We start from the raw sequence: 20,049 nt of genomic DNA on the forward strand, positions 1-20,049 counted from the left end.
GAAAGGCAAATAACAGCATAGTAATTTTATCATAAAAGATACTCATCATTATTTTAAGAGCAATTAAAAATATTCTCTTGTGCAGTTTAGGTGAAGAAGATGACGTAGGGTTTTTCTATACTGAAGTGTATGATTTCAAGACTTGTTTTCATCCTGTGCAAAGTCAAATAACTTGTGGACAAAGTTGACAAAGTGGACAAATAATTTTCTAAATCTATGAACTCAAATAGAATGATAGCGATTTTTCTTGAAAACTAAAAAAGAAGAAGAAGAAATAATAAAAACAAAGGTTTTATTTTATTTAATCACAAGTACTTATGGAAAAAAAAAAAAAACACGCAACAACAACAAAAAAACATCCATTGGATATTGCAAATACAAATTGTGCACATTGACATTCATAATTACTAGATACACTTTCCAGATCTTGTAACACATTAGTATACAATATAAAAAGAGCTGGAATAGTCATTTTCTTTTTATTGCTGAAAAATTGAATTTGTGTCAATTAGTGTGTTGAAAGCTCCAAAGTATCACTAAAAAGTGAAGCTTATTATTTGGACCTACTATCAGAAATTCCTTAAGATTGTGACAGAGCTCTTACAATAAATACAATTTCAATTTACACTTATATTTGTGGAAAAAAAAAAAATTCGTGGCATTTTGTAACACTTCTATCGAATATCACTATTACTTCGGTTTGTCGCAGTTTGAAGATACTGCTCCCTTCCCTTGGGAGAAAGAGGTTGGGGAAGGAAGGGGGAAAAATCCAATTGAGGTAGGAGAAACTAATTTATTAAAAGGAATATGAGATAATAGAGAATAAATAAGAGTAAAAAATCAAAGAAAACCAAAAATGGAACTGGAGGAGAGAGAATCCATCCAAGTCTTTGTCAGCAGGCCTTCCAATGTTTTCTTCCTGGAAAAGACAAGAGAGCTCTTCCCCTGTAACCTGGAAGTGGAAAGCATGTGGAGGCTCCTGGAAAATGCGGTACATCCCAGTGCATCTTCCCCTTGGGAGTCAGAGCTCACATGAGATTGCTAGAGATAAATAGGAAACACACCTCCACAGTGCACTGTGTCTCTCCATCCAACAGCCTGTTGCATGATGTTACGACATGGAATACCGATAAAACCATGACAGAGATACAGTCGCAATATTTAATAACTTATAATATTGGATGAAATAAAAAAGCTGCAATTAAAAAAAAAAAAGCCTGTATAATAATTGTGATAATAATTTAGTTTTTATAGAGCAGTTTACAGTCAGAGATTTCATATTTTCAGAAGATGTGTAATTATTACTAGGATTTTATTTGTGTGTATATAGTTATATATGTACTTTGAGATATAAAATTGATTTTTTTTTCTGAATCACAGGATAGAAAATTGTCTTTGGTAGCAGCAAAGATTAAAAAAAAGAATATCACTTGAATAGATGCATGTGAAGAAGCCAAAATTATAACAAAAACAAACAAGTAATGAATTCACAAAAGCCAGCTACTAGAGGTACTAGAGGTCTATGTGGGCTGAGAGTATGTACTAAAAAGAAGGTAATTTTCTATTTTTTTCAATGAAAAAAAAGTGCTATCTCATCCTTACTTTGGGAAAAGGGTGCACAAAACCAAAGCAAAATTTACATCACTGACTGCATCTTTGCATTCTGTACTACTTCATGGTAATTTTTTTTCCCACTCTGAAGATTTAGGTTAAATTCATTTCTATTAATAAAGACAAATAATCTGCAAGAGAACAAATTCTCTCTGTCTCCATGTTTTACATGTTTATTTATACATATGAATGCTCTTTTGTCCATGTATTTTTACTTCTACCTTGACAAAGTTGTGAAAAAAAAAAAAGGTTTGATTTCTCATAATTTGCATTTGTTAATTAATAGGGATTAAAAGGATTAAGATCTTCTTCTTTCTTTGTTTAAATTGGATAATAATTATGGGACAACCATTTGGCAGGAATGAAAGCTTTTCCGTCTAAATTACATCATATAATCTAAACTGTTTTACTTTTTAAGCTTAAAAAGCATGAAAATCACAAAGCAGAACTAGAAGAAGGCACAGAAAGATACTGCCATGTAAAGAAAGAGCCTTCAGAACAAGAGTTTCAGCTCAAAATTAGCCAGCTGGTCCATGCTGAAGTGGGAAAACTGATTAAATGCCACCCTACTCAGGTAATAGCCTTGATACAATATGTGGAAGGGAAACTAAGAGTTTGAAGAAACACCAGTGAATGTATCACAATATCATCGAGTCCAACCCCCCACCCAAAGCAGGTTCCCTACACCAGGTCACGACTTATTCAACTCAATGAAATCAAGGGCTATCAATACCTTTCAGTACCTAAAGTGGACCTACAGGAAAGCTGGAGAGTGACTCTTTGTCAGGCATCATAGTAATAGAACAAGGGGTAGTTATCTTCAACTAAACTAGATTAGAGATTAGAAAGGAATTCTTCACTATGAGGACAGTGAGATTCTGAAACAGATTGTCCAGAGAAACTGTGGATGCTCCATCTCTGGGAGTGTTCAAGCCTGGGTTAGGTGAAGCTCTCGGCAACTTGGTCTTACGGAAGCTGTCCATGATATAGCATGTAGTTAGAACTAGATTGATTTCCCTTCCAAACCAAACCATTTTATGATTCTATGAATGTGTTGATCCAATCAAACATTAAGGTTTTCAAAGGAGCTGAAAATAATAGAATACATTCACACATCATAATCTTAATGCAGACATACAAATTTATGAAAGAATAATTAGATTGGAAAAGTGAGCCTTTTTGCAGTGATTCATTAAATGATACAGAATTATTTTATTTATCTATTTTTGTTATTCATAAGTGTACTAGATGTTTGACACACATAGATACTGGTCAACGATCTGGGCAATATCCAGTGTATAAATACACAAGGTTAGAAGGAAATGATTAATGCCAGAGAGAAATAAAAGTTAAAATAATACATACTTTTTTTTTCCTGTGTATGAGAGAATGTGAGTAGATATGAGACTTGGGAAAACCAAAAGAATTAGTAGTATGAAAACACTCCTTTTCTACTCTAGCATTGTCAGAAGATAACAAAAAGATTAATTCTCTGCTGTATTATTTCACTAAAGTAGTGTGCTAATTTTGTGGTTTGGCTGAACCTTACTCAGAGTATAATAGAGTTTACTGAACTTTAATTTCTTATCATCTTTAGGCTTGTGTTATCAAAGTGTTTGTATTGAAACATTTAAATGTTCAGTTAAAAAATGTTTAGAAGCAATTCAGTTTGTCAAGGATACATTGTGGAAATATTTGAATGAAATTTTTCAGTTTTGCTTCATGTGAAATGCTTTGCACTTTAAATACTTATTACACAATGTCATTAGAGTATGTATCTTAAAAATATAGTAATTTCCTGATGAATTTCTTGAATATATACTTATCTAGTAAATAATTTGAGAGTATAGAAAATTTAATGTAAAGAAAAATACACAGTGAAATCCTAATCAAGCAATTGAAATAGTTACTCATGATAAAACTAGGATTATGAATGTATCAGAACGCAAATTACTCCATTAAGCTTTTGAATTAGTCAGTTCTTATTTTCTGAAGCTAGGTAGCTTGGGAAGGTACACTCAAGGTTTCATCTTTCTGAAGACTATATTTATTACCTTTACTTACATAAAGAGTTCATTAGAAAGAATTTTACAGTAAAATATGTTAACTTTTTAGCCTGTTTTAATGCAGTCACACGAGACTTTAATTACTTGATATAAAACTGCTTAATTCTGCAGATATTAATGGATTCATATGTCATAAAGCCAGAAGAAACACTCTTATCAAATCTGATATGTGGCACAATGCAGGCCACAAGACTTCATTGAATTAAGTAGTACATTGTGTCTAAGTAAATGTGATTAAAATGGAGCATATTAAAAAGGAGCATATATTTTTAATACATTCTTGACTGTACAGTGTTAGAGAATTCAATGTTGAGTATACAATGTTAGAGAATTCATGATGATCTTTCACAGGTTGCCTCAATAGTAAAACATACAGCGTGCTGAGTGTTCATCATTTTAGCATCTTACTTGGAATGTAAGAGTGACCAAAGTGACCCAGCGGCCCACAGACTCCATGCCCTTGGCTACTCTCTTAAATGCTTGAATCATCGAGTCTGTAGCTGCTATAAGCTCCCCTGGCCTGAGCCTGGCTGCTTGTCTCTGGGGGGTTTACATTCCCCTGACCATTCCCACCAAGCGCATTAACGAGGACCCTTGTAATGGGTGGTTAGGACTCAATTCCGCGGCCCCTACAGCCGCTCACAATCCTGCCATCCACTCTGAGGACCATAATGTATACTGTACTGGTGACAGCACCATGCGCATCAAATTCATTATGTCGTGAAGGAGAAGGGGACCTATAGATGTCATGGCCTCTAAGGCGTTCAGGGTGAGGGGTGAACTCAAGCCTCGCTTCTCCACGCAGTCTAGCAGGCGGGTAATGCCCTTTGGATCAAGAGGTACCCACTCAAGGTTTCCTCCACTGCTTACAGTAACCGGGAAAACTTCCAGTCACCTTCCTTCATCTATCAGACTAGATCTGACCTTTCCCCAATCTGTTAATGTGCCCCTCTTAGTTCCCCAAGACAAAGTTGCTTCACCCTCCCCCCTCCGTTCTCTTCCCTCAACTCCGTGTCAGTCTGATAAGGCATCATCAGGTTCCGTGCTTTCCACTTGTTGTCCCCATTTTTGAGGTTCGGTCTGCCGGGGGCTACGATCTCCCCTCGCTAGGGCCACAGCGACACAGACACCAATATGAGCATGTAGCAAATGGCATTTATTGCAACTAAACAGCGACTTATATATCCTACGTGCCTCGTCTACGCCCCTTCTATGTCCTTCAAGCGTGCGTCATGATTTGCGTAACAGAGGTCCTACCGCGTCACATCCCGATGACTCGTTAATGCCTACTACAACAGTACTGAAGTTAGATTAACATGTCTGTTACAGATTTGTTACTTTTGTTACTTTGTTTTCAGTAAGTTCCTTCTCTCTACTTTTTGCTCGTTTGTTTATTTTACTTTGCTTTGGGAAGAGGAGGGCTTGTGGAGAGGAGGGGGTTTTGTCATCTACATAGTGCTATTGAAGATAATATTGCTTTTTTATATTTAAATATTTGATCCTCAAAAAGTTTCATCCTATTCTTTCATCTTTACAAGATTTTTCTCTCTTCAGATACTTTTTTGTTTGTATGAACATGAATGTGTGCATGCATATCAACGACCATGAGTACATTTATGTGGAGATTACTTGTAAAATAAAAAAGGGGGGTTATTTGTTCCTCAAAAATATTACTTGGTCAAAATTACTTTTATATAAAAAACAACTGAATTTCAGCAACATAATCCTTTCCTACTCATAAATCTTAAATTCATGTGCAAAATTAAAGTAAGCAGCATTTTTAATTATTTTTTATGTTTGTTTGTTTGTTAAAGTTATTTATCTGTGAAGGTGTTATTTTAAATTTTTGAAAGTTAATGGATACATTATTAAGCATAGGATGACAGCTCCAACACACCAGAATTATTTAAGTCTCTGAGGAAAACTAAGCTTTTTCCCTTCTGATTCATCTTTAAAATCCTGTTTTCAATGTCTTTGCAAAGTCACTTTTAGCTGTTTATAAGTCAGGTAACTTAAAATGATTTTTCTGCCCTTCATTCCTCTTTTGTTTATCATGTTTTTGAGAATGTTGTTCCACTAGTGATGTAGAAGCCAATGACATTAGATCAAATTATTTAAATGACTAGCTTTTGTTGCTGCTGCTGTTGTTTTGTGTTGTTTTTGTTTTGTTTTGATTTTCCTCTGATGAAAGTAATTAACTGGCATAGTGATTATTACAACAGAATTTCACAGTGTTTGTGTTTTGTCTTAATAATAAGTAATTTTATATCAGTGGCATTATCAGTAAACTTCCTTGTATATACCTTACACAATTAAATGTTAATGCCAAACTTTGAACAAAAGCTGTACTGATTAGTTCTATCTTAAAAAGACGGTACCACTAGCTGATTGTTTTACTTTTGTTTCCTTTTAGCAAACAACTCTATTCTGAAGGTGAAAATTTCCTTTTCTTCTTTTTGATGGAATTTCTTTTCATTTCTCCCCTTTCTTTTCATGGTTTTACAAATGGGCAGTTTCACATTTTATTACAAAATATGTTGAGGCACGTGCCTAGAAGATGCGTTGAATAATATACTCCATCTATTTGTGGCGTATATGCGTATTAAATTGTTAAAAGCATATTTGCCTGGGTTTCTGATGGATTTAGTCAAACTTATATGACAGTTTTAGCAATTGTAAAAACATATATTTGCTATACCAAATTTTTACCTCCGCTCATTTAGACTTCATGATTTCTTTGTTTTTGCATACTGTCGAGTACCTGTTGTTTGCAAACAATGCAGTAAAAAACTTATTATAATTGAGAAAAATCTAATAAAGAGCTAAGTCTTCAGAGTGGGGAAAAAAAAAAACAGGCAGTGGTTTATATATTTTTTAATGCAGAATAAAACAAAACATTATAAAACAAGGTTCTATTATTTTCTTGTTGTTCTTTACTGTTACTGTTGCTGTATCAATATCTATTATATTGTATATATGTTATCTGATTGTTTCTAAAAGACCATGTGTTTTGAACATCTTCTGACTTATTTAGCTGCTGTACATTTCATTTTTTTCAAGTGCACCTTTATCTTTTAAGGAAAAGCACCTTGGTTTACTTGGTAAGCTGACTGTTGGTTGAAGTGCATTCAGTTGATGGTACTAAGGCTACATTGCATTCCTTTGCTTCATTGTGTTCCCCAATACTACTGAAAAGTAGGGACACTTTTTAGTAAATGAAAAAAATAAATAAATAAAAGAGAAAAAAAAGAATAATCCCTAAAACATAGGACTTTCGAAAAATTAGTTTAGTGCATCAGAGAGTCATGTGTATGGAGGCTCCTTCTTTTGCACCTTAATCAAAAGTAAGGCCATCTTATTGCATCTCAATCACTAATAGCAAGAGCTGTTGCATATTTCTCAGGAAGTTCATCAGTATAAATATAGTCATCATTTTCTACTCTATATCAGTAGTTTAATTAGTTATTTTTCTCTAATTCTTTCCCTAATTAAACTTTTCCTGGTCTTCCTTTCTCCTTCAGGAGCTCTGCATAGTGCAATGCACTATGTGTTTGATACGGTATATGAAGTTATGGCAGTAGTGCAATGTAGTATAGACAGACTTGAGTTAAAATTATACTTGATTACTTTGTTTTCAGCATTAGCCTGGAAAGAACATTTTCAGTTCAGTAGCAGCTGTAAATTATACTCTACAAATGGGGAGAGGGGAGAGGCCTTGCACTGTATTTTGTACTTCAACAGCTATCCTGTGACTGTAGCTCAAACAATTTGATTTAAAACTTGACAAAGTGTTCTCCCAGTATTACACTAAAGAGTCTTTTATCCATAACATTGATGAACCTAAATTAATGTTATGAATTCTCTTGTTCTATTTTAAGAATATATGGTTGTTAGACTGATGTCTCACATCTGTTCAAAGAAAATGCTGTTTCACCACCTGCAACATCTCTCTGTATTTGAAGAGATGTCTGGTTTTCTGAAGTAAGCAAAGATGTTTGATTTTCTTTACACTAACATAACCTTTGTTCTTTTCTTCTCAAGCTGACTTCCTTGCTGTACACATGTAAATTTTATATCTCCTTTACTTAGCATGAGAATGCGCAGTCATGGACTTCTGAATGTCAGTGAACCAACTGGCTATATACTCTATTACCTTGACAGAAAACAGTGCACTGGCAACAGCATCACAAACACACACAGAATCCAGAGGCCTTCGAAGTGTAAAGTTTACACAGCCTTCGGAAGATGTGTAATTATTCGGACTATACATTAAAAGTGAGTGGAAAGGTTTCTACTGATGTTAACTCTTCCACATTAAAGGAAAGTACTGTGTACATTTGGCGTAATACTAATAATAGAGAAGCTTGTCTCTCTTATTGGAAATCTTATTTCCACTCTTTTGTTTGTGTGAGCGTTTATAGAGCATATTTTATATTCATCTTTAATTATTTTCAGAGGAAGAAGATGAGCTCTTACTTGCTCTTTTTCAAGTCATTTGAATGTTGAAGAGAGTAAGGAAAAATGAGCAGAATAATTTACTATACATCTATTTACAAAATCTCAGCATAATTTTCAAGATTTATTTTACTACTTTTTTCCCTGAGATTCTGGGTTCATTATCAAAGAAAAAATGTTTATTATTCCTAAAACCTAATCACAGAAATCTCCTGCAAATAGCGTCAAGTAATTCTTTCCAGAGACATCCTAATTTCCTTATATTATTTGTTTTCTATTTAAAGATTTTGTATTCAGTCTGCATTTTTTTGTTTCTTTTGTTATCTTGCAACATATTTGTTAGTGATAATATCAATTTGAGTTAGATAATGTATAACACTTTCTCTGTTAAAAATGTCCGATGACCAACTTGACATTTACTATTCCTTACCCTAAAAAAAAAAAAAAAGAAAAGAAAACAAAAAGCATCTTCAGTGCACTATAGATATTTAACTGAATTTTGAGACAGATTTAATCTATTTTTCCACAGCAGAAAGTCTATGTTGTAACGTAGTTTTAATGATCACTCTTATAAGCATTTCCCTATATTGATCAAAATACTTCGTTGTAGTTTATTCTGAGATACTAATTCTCCACTAAGCTGTGTTGCTTGGCAGTAAAGGACAGAATCGCCACATTAGTGTAGTGCACATGGTTTTGGAGAGACACACTTGATAGAAGATAAGGAGTTCCCTATTTATTTGGAAAGCTCAGTCCTTGTCTTTTCATAACTGCTTTCACATATGTAAAGGCCTGCCATTGGATGACTGAGACTTTACAGGTGAGTATATGATTTCAGACATAATTCTAGAATTGTATGCTATATTCTATTCAGTGATCATTTCTACACAGTAGTCACAGTCTGTTGCTCCCCCTGCTTCGCAGTCTTTGGGAGAAATGTATTAAATTTAAATGAAATGGAAATATTTTTAAAGTCTACATAACTCAGACAGATATGGTAGTATTACTGCACGTAGTATAAATACAGAAATACAGAGTCTAGAAATTAATAGCAAGCTTCCTGAAAAATCCTCTGGATATCATTTGATATAAACATGTCCACCTATTTTCTATGTTCAACAAGGCCATGGTTCTGTTAAACACTGATATGTTCTCCATATATGAAACTATTATATATTAGCAATATAAATAAAATACAATAATAGAAAGTATAAACCACAGTTCTGCTGGTTCTATCTACTATTTAGATATCTTAGGGTCATTTATATAGTAAGACTTTATCCCTGACTGTCATGACCAAATTTAAAAGTACACTTTCCTTTCTCCATATTTTCTGGCTCTTTTCTGCTTACCATTACCAGAAAAAATATTCTTCAAACTGACTGGAGTTGACAACTTTTTCTTGCTGTCATATTATCTTTAAGGTTTGCTCTTGATCTAGTCTAATAGTTTTCTCTTTGAGCAAAAAGGTAACAGTTTGAAAGATGAGGGCAATGTAATAATTGTCTCTTTCCACATAGTATAAAGTGAGACTTTGAACTGATTTTTGCTGAGATGGACCTAACTTTATTCATAGCAGCAAATATATTGCTATGCTTTTCACTTGTGGCTACCAATAGTGTTGGTAACATACCAATGCTTGTCTACTGATGAGTAGTGCTTGCATAACATTAAAGCTTCCTCTTTTCCTTTCAGATTCCACAAAAATGAGTATGTGGTGTCTAGACAAGAGTCTGGGAGAGAACATATAACTGACCCAAACTGACTAAAATAACACTCCATACAATTTGACAAAATGCTCAACAATAAAAAGCTCAAGGAAATGTATAGAAAAACAGGATCTTCAAAGCTTTGATATTCATCTTCCCAAGCACCAGTCACGGTAAGGTCCTGCATCCCAGGAAGAGCCTGAAAATCTACATGTTGATGGGAAGCACCAACTGAATATTGTTTTTTCCTTTTCTCATGCATGATGTTTCTGCCTTTTTTAAATTTTTTTAAATTATTTTTATTTTAATTAGGATGTCATTATCTTGATCCACAAGACTTTGTCTTCGTTTTGTTTTTTCCTCATCAGAGGCTGCAGTAAATAAGAGGTAAAAATGAGTGTCAGTCCAATGATCAGCATCAACCCATGACAGACTTCAAATGGGCAAAGTGTGGAAGTTCTTATTTGTAGATACATATAGATTTATTTATATATATAGAATTGTGTTGAGTTCTGTTAATTGTGTACAGTTTTTTCAGTGGACCACACTGGTATATCCTGAAGCAAATCATACTGCAAATTAAAATGCACAGAAATCAGATCCTATTTTTTTCATTATGAAAAAAAAAAAAAATTACAATCCTTTCTTTTCTGCATGATAAATCCAAGACCTGAAAAAGGCTCTTGTTCTAACTGTGGTTGAGAGGTTTTGAACAACATATTTTAAGCAGCTAAAGCAGCCTTCCATGTCTTTTGGAAATAGAAATCCAATGAAAGTTTCCTATAGGAGATATCGTCAACTCAAAAGTAGGAGATTAATAAATTAAACAAGTCAGAGCAGACCTGTACAATCAGACCACAGACTCTAACCATCAATAAAATTCTGAGTGCATATATATATCTCAAAATATTTATGCATACATATGTGCATTTACTGTACTACCAAAAATGTTTCTGTTGCATATGTTCTTTTGGGTTAATAAAATGGAAATTTGTGGTAAAGGTGAAATCTGTGTGACATATCTGTCAAAATATTCATTACAAATAAAATTCTTTATACTTTTTAACAGAAGATGTTATTTTATGCATACGTTTCGATGTCAGCATGATTATCCCTTTGTCTTTCTTGAGTTACAATCGAGATTTACAATTCCTCTGATTTAATTTGACAGTATTCATCCTTTTTCTCTTTTTGAAATTGTATCTCTTCAGAAAAATTAACACTCTGTTATCAAGTAATTTTTTACTCTTTACTAATATTTTCTAAATTGTCTACAGTGTCCCTTACTTGACATAATTAACAATATCCAATTTACTGATCATCTTTAATTTCAAAGTAGAATTTAAGTTCCATGTAATAATTAAAGAAAGTTTAGATTATTCATTAAATGCCATTTTTGTTTCACATATTGTTTCTCCTTTTGTATTTTTTATTTTTTTTCTTTTCATCCTTGCGTTTGGGAATTAAGAAAAAGGAAGCCAAATAAAGGAATATGAATTTTTTAGATTTTTTCTGAACAAGCTCCATAAGACTTGCCTTGTGTATGAGTTGTTGAAAGACAAGCGCAGAAAAGCATTCTGAAGTTTTCCTAATGGTTTAGTTTGGGATAGTATGCCTAAAGTTGGACTGAACAGGTATTTTTTACAGCAAAATGTCTGCTCAGTTAAATGTGTGTTAGATTATATTAGAACTTTGAATTTAATCAAGTTCAAGGAAGAGAAAAGGTAATGAATGAATGTAATAACATATATTACAAGGAAAAGATAAACAAATATTTTTGAACTCAAACACATTTTAGAACTTTATTTGACAGAATGGCTCAGCACAACTTAAAGCAGTGTGAAAGGACTTCTGAAATAGCGCCTGCCTACTTATCCATTTGTATTATTGACAGAACATAGATTTGCAGTATGCAGAGTTGACAATTTCCAACCGGATGTTGAGGCACTGATCTACATGACAGGAATTGTGATCATTAGTTGCTATGCTTGAAAAGGATGTGGACAGATTCAATGTGGTTAGGTGCAATCAGTCCTGAAATTAATGCATAAATGGAAGAGACACTTTTTCATTATTGCCTACTTTGGGGGAAACAGTGGGTGCAGTACTGTCAGAGTTCAGACTGATAGATATTGATACAAATCATTTTTATATGATCTGCCTATTTATTAAAATTGCTTTTCTGCTCTCTATATGGAAGTCTATGATTCATTACATTCTGAACTTCTCAATGTTCAGATTGCTGTTCTCATTGCAAGAAATAATGAAATGGATTCATTACTTTATTCTTAAAATATTCTGATTTATTTTAGGATAGAATGTCTTTAGTGATTTCATATACCTTCTTCTTGTCCACTTCATTTATTTTGCTGTGGAAATGAACACATAATTTACATGTTCTGAAGACAAAAGGTTAAATAAATATTTTAAGAATAAGTAAGTACACTAACAGAAACAGCTAAAAGAAAACCTGAGATGATATAATGCTTAAGGGTATTTTAAATGTTAGGTGAAATTTAGGATGGTTAACGTCATGATAAATACAGAAGAATTATGATTATGAGCAACTGTTTATTGCATAAGCACCTATAAAACAGAATATTTTTTAAAATGAAAATTTTTAGAAATTCTTTCAAATTAATATTTGGAAAAACCAGGTTCTCTTACAAGACAAGATTTTTAACAGGATGACCCAGGATACTATTCATATTTAATGGGAATAATGAAGTTAACTGACAGGGACAACTTAGAATTATCTATTTCTTTAGAATAATTCTTTAGTTTGTGTCTTAACCTAGAAAAGCTGTTATTTGTTTGGTTGAGTTTTAATTCAAGAAGAGAAAAATGAAACAGTCATATTCTAGGCATAGAGTTAATTAAAACAATACAAGTAAAGTGAAAAGGAAAGTCCATGATGAAACCAATCCTCTGAACATATTTCTCACAGTCTATTTGAAAGAATCATTGGTTCTGCTTTGTAATGTTTTCCAAAGCTGCAACAGCAAGAGGACATATTTCTGCAGCATTTGCTTTCATAGAGGAGAAAGTTAATCTAAGTTACAATGAAATCTATTCCACATGACCTTACATTTATCATCAAGATCAGTACCGAGCAACCTCTTGAGCTGAAAATGATTTTGACATGCTTTAAATCAATTAACATCTTTATTTAGAGGGAGAACATCGATGACAACAGTGAACTTGCTCATATTCAGATGATAAAGCCTTCCAGGCTTCTAGAGTCTGCAGAATAATATTTCTTTTAACATATATCATTCTCTCCCCTAACGTAAGTATGAATATTCAGAAAAGTTGTGTAAGACTCAATCAGGGATGAAGGGGAATGAAATCGAGATATTTAAAATTAAACAATTTTATTTCAATTTACGTTTCCAAAAGTCATTTAAAGGCATGTGAAAACTAAGTCTAACTGCCATATTTTATGTCCAGAATTTTTTTTTTTAATTACATGGAAAATTTATTTGATAAAGTGCAAATGAAAATGGAATTATTGAAGCTAGATACTTTTAGTGTCTTACTGTTTCATCTACATCTCTTGTTGCCTTTTTTAGGTTATTCTCTTGCAAACACCTCTTCCTACTTGCCTCTAATATTTTTTATTGCCCTTTCCATATAATCATCCACCCTCTTTTGTCTTCTTCAATGGATACTTATTCCAGTGCAGCACACTCTGGAAAATGTCACAGAATCTTAAAAGAATTTATATTTAAAGGTGCCTCTGAAAGTCCTGTAGTCCAACATTTGACTCAAAGCAATTCAGTAACAGCAGATTTCTAAAGATGGTATCCAGATGTGTTTTGAATACCAAGAGATTCCAGTCTCGCTGATCACATTCATAGACAAGAAAAAAGATCCTTACTACTACTTTGCATTCTCCATGATATGCATTTCTTCTGTTTTCTGTTGTCCTAATACTATGCAATCTAAAGAAGAGTTTTCATCTCCATCTTCTCCATACCGTTCAACTAGGAGAAAAGTATCTTGATCAATGTCTGAAAAAACTTGTCCTCCTAAGACTGAATAATATCTCTTATTCTTATCTTCTCTTGTCGTGTACCCCTAATCATTTTATTGCCCTGTATTAGACGTATCAATGTGCTTCTTTTACTGGAAAGTACATAGTACTTCAGTTTTGACTTTACAAGTGTGAAAAATTAGGGGAAATAATGCATTACCATACTTGCTGGCAGCATCCTTGTTAATCCAGCCCAGAATACTGGCATTTTTAGTTGTAGGTGCACACTGCTATTTCAGGTTCAACTTCTTGTTACCAAGACGCTCAGGGTATTTTCTGCAAAGCTGCTTTTTATCCTCTATTAGATTATTCCTGACCAAGTGCAGGATTTTGCTGAATATGATGAGGGTTCTTTAAGTTCCTTTCTCCAGGCTGTCAAGGTCCTCCAGAACAGCAGCTCTACACTCCAGTTGAATGATTAATACAAAATTTTGACTAGGATGTTTACATGTAGAGAGGAATATTCTATAGTTTGTAATTAATAGTTTTCTTGATCATTTTACAAAGACGCCTGGTTCTACTTGTTCATTTCTACCACTATGAAAGCAGATCATTAAACATAGATGTTTATGTCTCTTTTGACTCCAGATTGATCCTTTAAATATAGGGTTTGTTTTGTCTAGTGGCCAAAGGCCTAGTCAGGGACTCATTTGTTATTCTTGTAGATGGAGAAGCAGCTATAAGTGATGGTACTTTTTTGTCTTTCTACGTGATTGTTTCTGCTTCTGTGTAATGTCCCTTCAGAAGATCTTTAACCACTCAGCACAAGGTTTTATTTCCTGTACTTCTGTACACATTTTGATGTAGCACAGCTGCAAAATCTTTGCTCAATTTTACTGAAAAAAAATCTTGAGGTAGAATAAGAAAGTAGACAAGCTTATCTACTCAATATAAAATTGTGGGGTTTTTTTTGTTTTGTTTTGTTTTGTTTTGTTTTGTTTTGTTTTGTTTTTAAGACAGTGGTGTAATACAGCTATGGAAATCAGCCTTTCACTACCTGGTAGATGACAGTCAGCTGTGTGACCAAGCTAATGTTTGTTCTAGAAGATATCAGTTCTAGACACATCTTATCAGTACTAGCCAACAAATATTTCTACTGTACTTTTAAGTTAGGTTTATCTTGCTTACTGAGTCTCTGTGTCTGGTGAAGAATGCCTAAGAAAAAGAGATCCAGAGAGGGAAGGTAACAGAACTAGCATTACTGGAAGATTGTTGCAGACTCTCTAAACATTCAGTCTGAAAATTCTGAAATACTTCTTTACAGAGGTAGTAAACATGACAGTACATGCTCTATGACTGCCTATACCAAAGAATATCTCTAAGACAGTTTTTTCCACCTTCTTCTCATCTTGGTTTTATTTTCTATAATAAGAGTATATTACAGTTGGGAATGCCAGCAAGGGTCTTGTTTGCTAGGTGTGTAGGAAAGAACACAGCTCTCACCTTCCTGGGGATACAGTTGGCAGATACAAGGTGTAAATTCATGTTCCCCAATTCTAAATGTTTTATTTGACTAGATGAAAGAAAGAAAAACAATAAACAATAGAAATGTCTGCCAGTGATAGGAAAAGGGTAAGCATTTTAAACTAAAAGAGAATAGATTTAGATTAGATATTAGGAAGAAATTCTTTATTGTGAGGGTGCAAGGGGAGGTAAGGCACTGGAACATGTTGCCCAAGGAAGCTGTGAACGTCTCATTTCTGGAAGATTGGATGGGTATTTGGGTAACCACTTATACTGAGTGGCAACCCTGCCCATGGCAGAGGCAAGGAACTATATCACAGAATCATAGAATCATAGAATGACTTGGGTTGGAAGGGACTTCAAATATCTAGTTCCAAACACTCTGTCATGGATGGATTTGCCAACCATAGGTTGGATTTCTTACAGCCCCAACTCAGCCTCGCCTCTTTACAGCTGAGGCATCCACAACTTCTCTGGGCAGCTTGTTCTGGTACCTCACTGTTTTCTCAATAAAAATTTTTCCCCTGGAATCTAATCTTAATCTCTTTTATTTTAAAAATATTCCCCCTTGACCTAACACTATCAGACCAGTAAAAAATTGGTCTCCAGCTTGTACATAAGCTCTATTTAAATACTGAAAAGCTGCAATGATGTCTCCCTGGAGGCTCCTCTTCTCCAAGCTAAACAAGCCCAGCTCCCTCAGCCTGTCTTCTTAGAAGAGGTGCTCCTGCGCTCTGATCATCTTCATGACGCTCCTCTGGTGCTGTTTCAGAAGCTCCACAAAATCTCTAAAAGCTCCAGATGATCCTTAAGATTCCTTCCAACACAAACCATTTCATGATTCTATGAATCTTCAGAATACTCATTCTATTTTGGTTAGGAGCAATCTTGTGATCTTCCTTACTCCTGTTCTATGGAGACACAACAGCAAGGAGAAAGCAGTCCTCTAATCTCCAACAGTTTTCTTTACAAGTCAGGAGTTTACTTTACCTATTCTCATTCTGGTCCACTTCTTTTAAAACTAAGCACTCAGAACTGCACAAAACTAATTTTAAACACTGCATGGAAATTACTCACATAAATGATTTTTCTCTTGATTTATGTAATATGTATTCCTGAAGTGGATGATTTGTTTCATGGAGATCACTGTAAGAAACAAAACAAAACAAAACAAAACAAAACAAAACAAATAATGTTAAAATTAAGCATTAATAATTCTTACATTTTTCAGACATTTGTATCAGTTAAATAAAATAGAAATGTAGCCACATAAAAATCCATATAGTTTTAAGCTGATTAGATCAATAAAGTATGATCTCATGAAGCATTATATAATTATTCTTCCTTTCTATGCTAAGTGACTTCAGAAAAGCAATTTTTTTTTTTTGCATTGAATACTGCAGAACTCTTAAGATTTAAAGTAAGATTGTTCAAAACTTTATATTAGTTCAAATGAACTTCTTTGTTAAGTTTTAACATTACAGATAGTTACAAAAGTGATAAAAAAAGAAAAAGCATAAACCTAAAAATTCTCTCCATATGATTTAAATTAGATAAAATATTGGCATTAACCTTCATAGTGATATATAAAGTTTTCAAAATCTAAAAAACAGTAAAAAGTGTTTCTAGAACTTAAACTAGCAGAACTACAGAGAAAATCATGCCACGTTATCCATTTGAGCCTACGAAGACTTGGAAAAAGTATTCATGAGGCATGTGAGCTACTTTGTCTGTTTCATAATCTGGTAGTCCAGTACTTAAAGAAAATGCTACAAGTATGGAAACACCACTAACTTTTCAGCAGTGATGAAGCATGCATCTTCCTTTTAACACATGTTGGCAGAAAAAGAAGACAAAGCCAACAGATAACTCTGACACTATAGAAGGACAGAAAAGAGATCATAAAAAAAAAACAGATATACTCCTGTTCTGGACACCATCACCTATTGCCATGTCATTTTATTTTGTCATCTCATTAGGAAGAGTTTAATCTTAGAGAGAAATTAGGAGAACATCAGTATAAAGATAACAAGACACAGGGCCCTTTCTTGAAAAATTTGGAGCAAAATTCACAGCAGTGAAGCAACTGTGTATAGTTAGGCAAAAGTTGGCATGGAGAAGCAGACTTTTCCTACAGATTAATATACAGCCATGAAACAGTGGAACACAACTGAATTGTCAGGGAAGACCTTATCACAACAGTTTAGTACTTCGTGTACAAAGAGGACAAGGAGCCATATGAAGAGGCAGTGGGTAAATGTATTGCATTGGGAGAGGCTTTATTTTGGTATAAGAGTTATTTGTTTTACAGTGAGAACAATAATCACTGGAACAGTCTCTCCAAGGGTATGTCAGAATCCCAGCCAGTGGAAATTTTCAAGATGTGATTTTACAAGTTGCTAGAGGTTGTAAACCTTGCTTGATAATCTCAGCTCAACATTCTTTTCTCAAAAAAGGTTGGTCCTCATGATCTTTTGAGGTCCCTTCCAGTCTTGACTCTTGTATGGTTTTGTGACTCTATAACCTAATGCACTTCTTATTAAAGGAAAACATAATTGGATAATTAGAATATATAGTACCATATGTACACAATTATGTATATTTTTACAACTGAAAAAATAGAAACTGTGCTTATTGAAAATACTTTTGCAAAGGAATACATTCTTGTTCTGAGACTAAAAAAAATAAATAAATTACATATGCAAGTCCCATGTTGTTCCAGCTCCATCAATAGTGAGAATGATAAAGAATGAATAAGGAAAACCCTGCCTAAAAAAAAAAAAAAGTCATCTGAATTTGAATTAAAATCATCCTAGAATTGTAACCATTGTAGAATTGAAGTCATAATTAATTTTTACATAGTTTACATAGTTAATAATTAAAATTGGGGATAGAAAAAAAAAAGAAAAAGGCTTTGTGATGCAGCTGTAGCTGGAAGGCAAATTTTATTTATTAATGGTGCCTCTTGTAGCTTCCTTTTTCTCTCATGAAGTGTGGAGACTGCAATTTCTGTGATTCTGCTGTAATTCTTCTATAACTCTACCACATATGTTTTTATGTCAATCAATCCTATATCTCTGTAGTAGCTGACTGTCCCCCTAGCACAGCAATTCTATTCACTCAATTCATACTGAACACTATTGCTGTATAAAAAGGACAGTTGACTAGCATGGGGAGGACAGGGTTGATTGAGTAGGCTTCTGTGCAAGAATTACAGTAGAATTACAGCACAGACTCAGAAATTGCAGCCTGCTGCTCCATGGAGAAGTTTGAATGGAAATGGTTCTGGGAGAGAGGAATTGTACCTAACGGAGATATTGCTAATAGTAGGAAAGTCTTCCTTAGATTAATCCTCATCAAAAAGCAATTTGGAAAAGAAATTGTGAAAACTGAACTTCATTTTGAAGTACAATGCTATTAAAAAGAAGAATAGCAAATTATTAAAAGATGCAACCTTTGTAAAACTGCTGTTTGAAAAACTGTTTTTCTATTGATTGTATTAATGTGATGTTTCTGACAGCAGTATTACTCCATAGCTTTGCTCATGAAAATATCAAAGATATATTTATAGCTAAATAGCAGATCTTGTGTGGAGAAATGGTTAAAATGTGATCTTCAAAACATTGTTTGGCATTTCCATCCTGAGTCTTCATTCCAGTAGCAATTTAAAATAGACATATACAGAATTTCCTTAAACTGGTACTGCCAAGTTTAAGCACAGATTAAGTAGATATTTCAGGGGAATTTCAGATATTTTGCTAACATCCACAGGCCACTATCACTTACTTTATAATCACACAATCTTGATTTTTTTCTTTTTCCAAATGGTTTTTGAAAGTGATTTAACAGTATTTTAATGCTTCTCAGTTAACTTGTTTGTGTTATCATAGTTATATTTCAAGATTTCAAGATCATTACCACATATGGGCACACAGCATTATCATTCAAAAGACACTCTGACTATTATCTTTATTTAATTTGCTGTGTGATTAAATTCACAAAGATATTGCATATGCTATGAGAGATACCTTTGGTAAAAGATTTATATTATACATCTATGTCAGTATCTTCAAAGTATTATTACAGTATGTCATAGCTTTCAGCTCCTCAATGTCATTTTGTGATAGAGATCATATATGAAATTATACAAAACATATATTAATTCAGTAGGTTCTTCCATCCAAAGTTACCAGTCTAAAATATTTTTTCTTCAACTTGCAGCTTATTACTGTTGCTTATGCTATTTTTTACCTATTTGTTCCCATTGGTATTATTTTTGTAACTACTTTTTTTACTCCTTTTAAGTTTCAGACGTCTTTCCTCCCTGTATGTGCCATATAGTCAGATCAACAGATAATAAAACACAGCAGGATTTACTCTTCATACAAAATACCTGCCTCAGAGCAGAGTTTGTACACGGATTTTACGGAAAAAGTAGCACCGACTTTGATTTTCTGCATCCCAAACTAATAATAATGATATCAGTTCTCTAGTGTCTTGGCTTGTGCATTTTAGTATGGATATGAATAATATTAATATCCTCAACCTTTGGAACACAGAAATGTTTTATGTTCATGATCGTAGTGACTGTCACATAGTTATGACTGGACAGCTGTTAGGACATGGTCCTGGACAAGAGGTTCTAGTTGATTCTGCTTGAGAAAGCGGTTGGACAAAATTATGTCCAGAGGTCCCTTCCAACCATAAC

General features: G+C 33.6%; 1 long non-coding RNA gene across 1 annotated transcript; it reads left to right on the forward strand.

The window, feature by feature from the left end:
* The first annotated feature begins 6,579 nt into the window (after positions 1–6,579).
* Positions 6,580–10,474, forward strand: LOC104910372. The gene is made up of 2 exons (XR_004159283.1): positions 6,580–7,952; positions 9,828–10,474. It is a non-coding gene; the product is annotated as an uncharacterized LOC104910372 (long non-coding RNA).
* Positions 10,475–20,049: the final 9,575 nt, after the last annotated feature.

Source organism: Meleagris gallopavo, chromosome 3 (assembly GCF_000146605.3).
Source record: "Meleagris gallopavo isolate NT-WF06-2002-E0010 breed Aviagen turkey brand Nicholas breeding stock chromosome 3, Turkey_5.1, whole genome shotgun sequence".
Classification (NCBI taxonomy): Eukaryota; Metazoa; Chordata; class Aves; order Galliformes; family Phasianidae; genus Meleagris; species Meleagris gallopavo.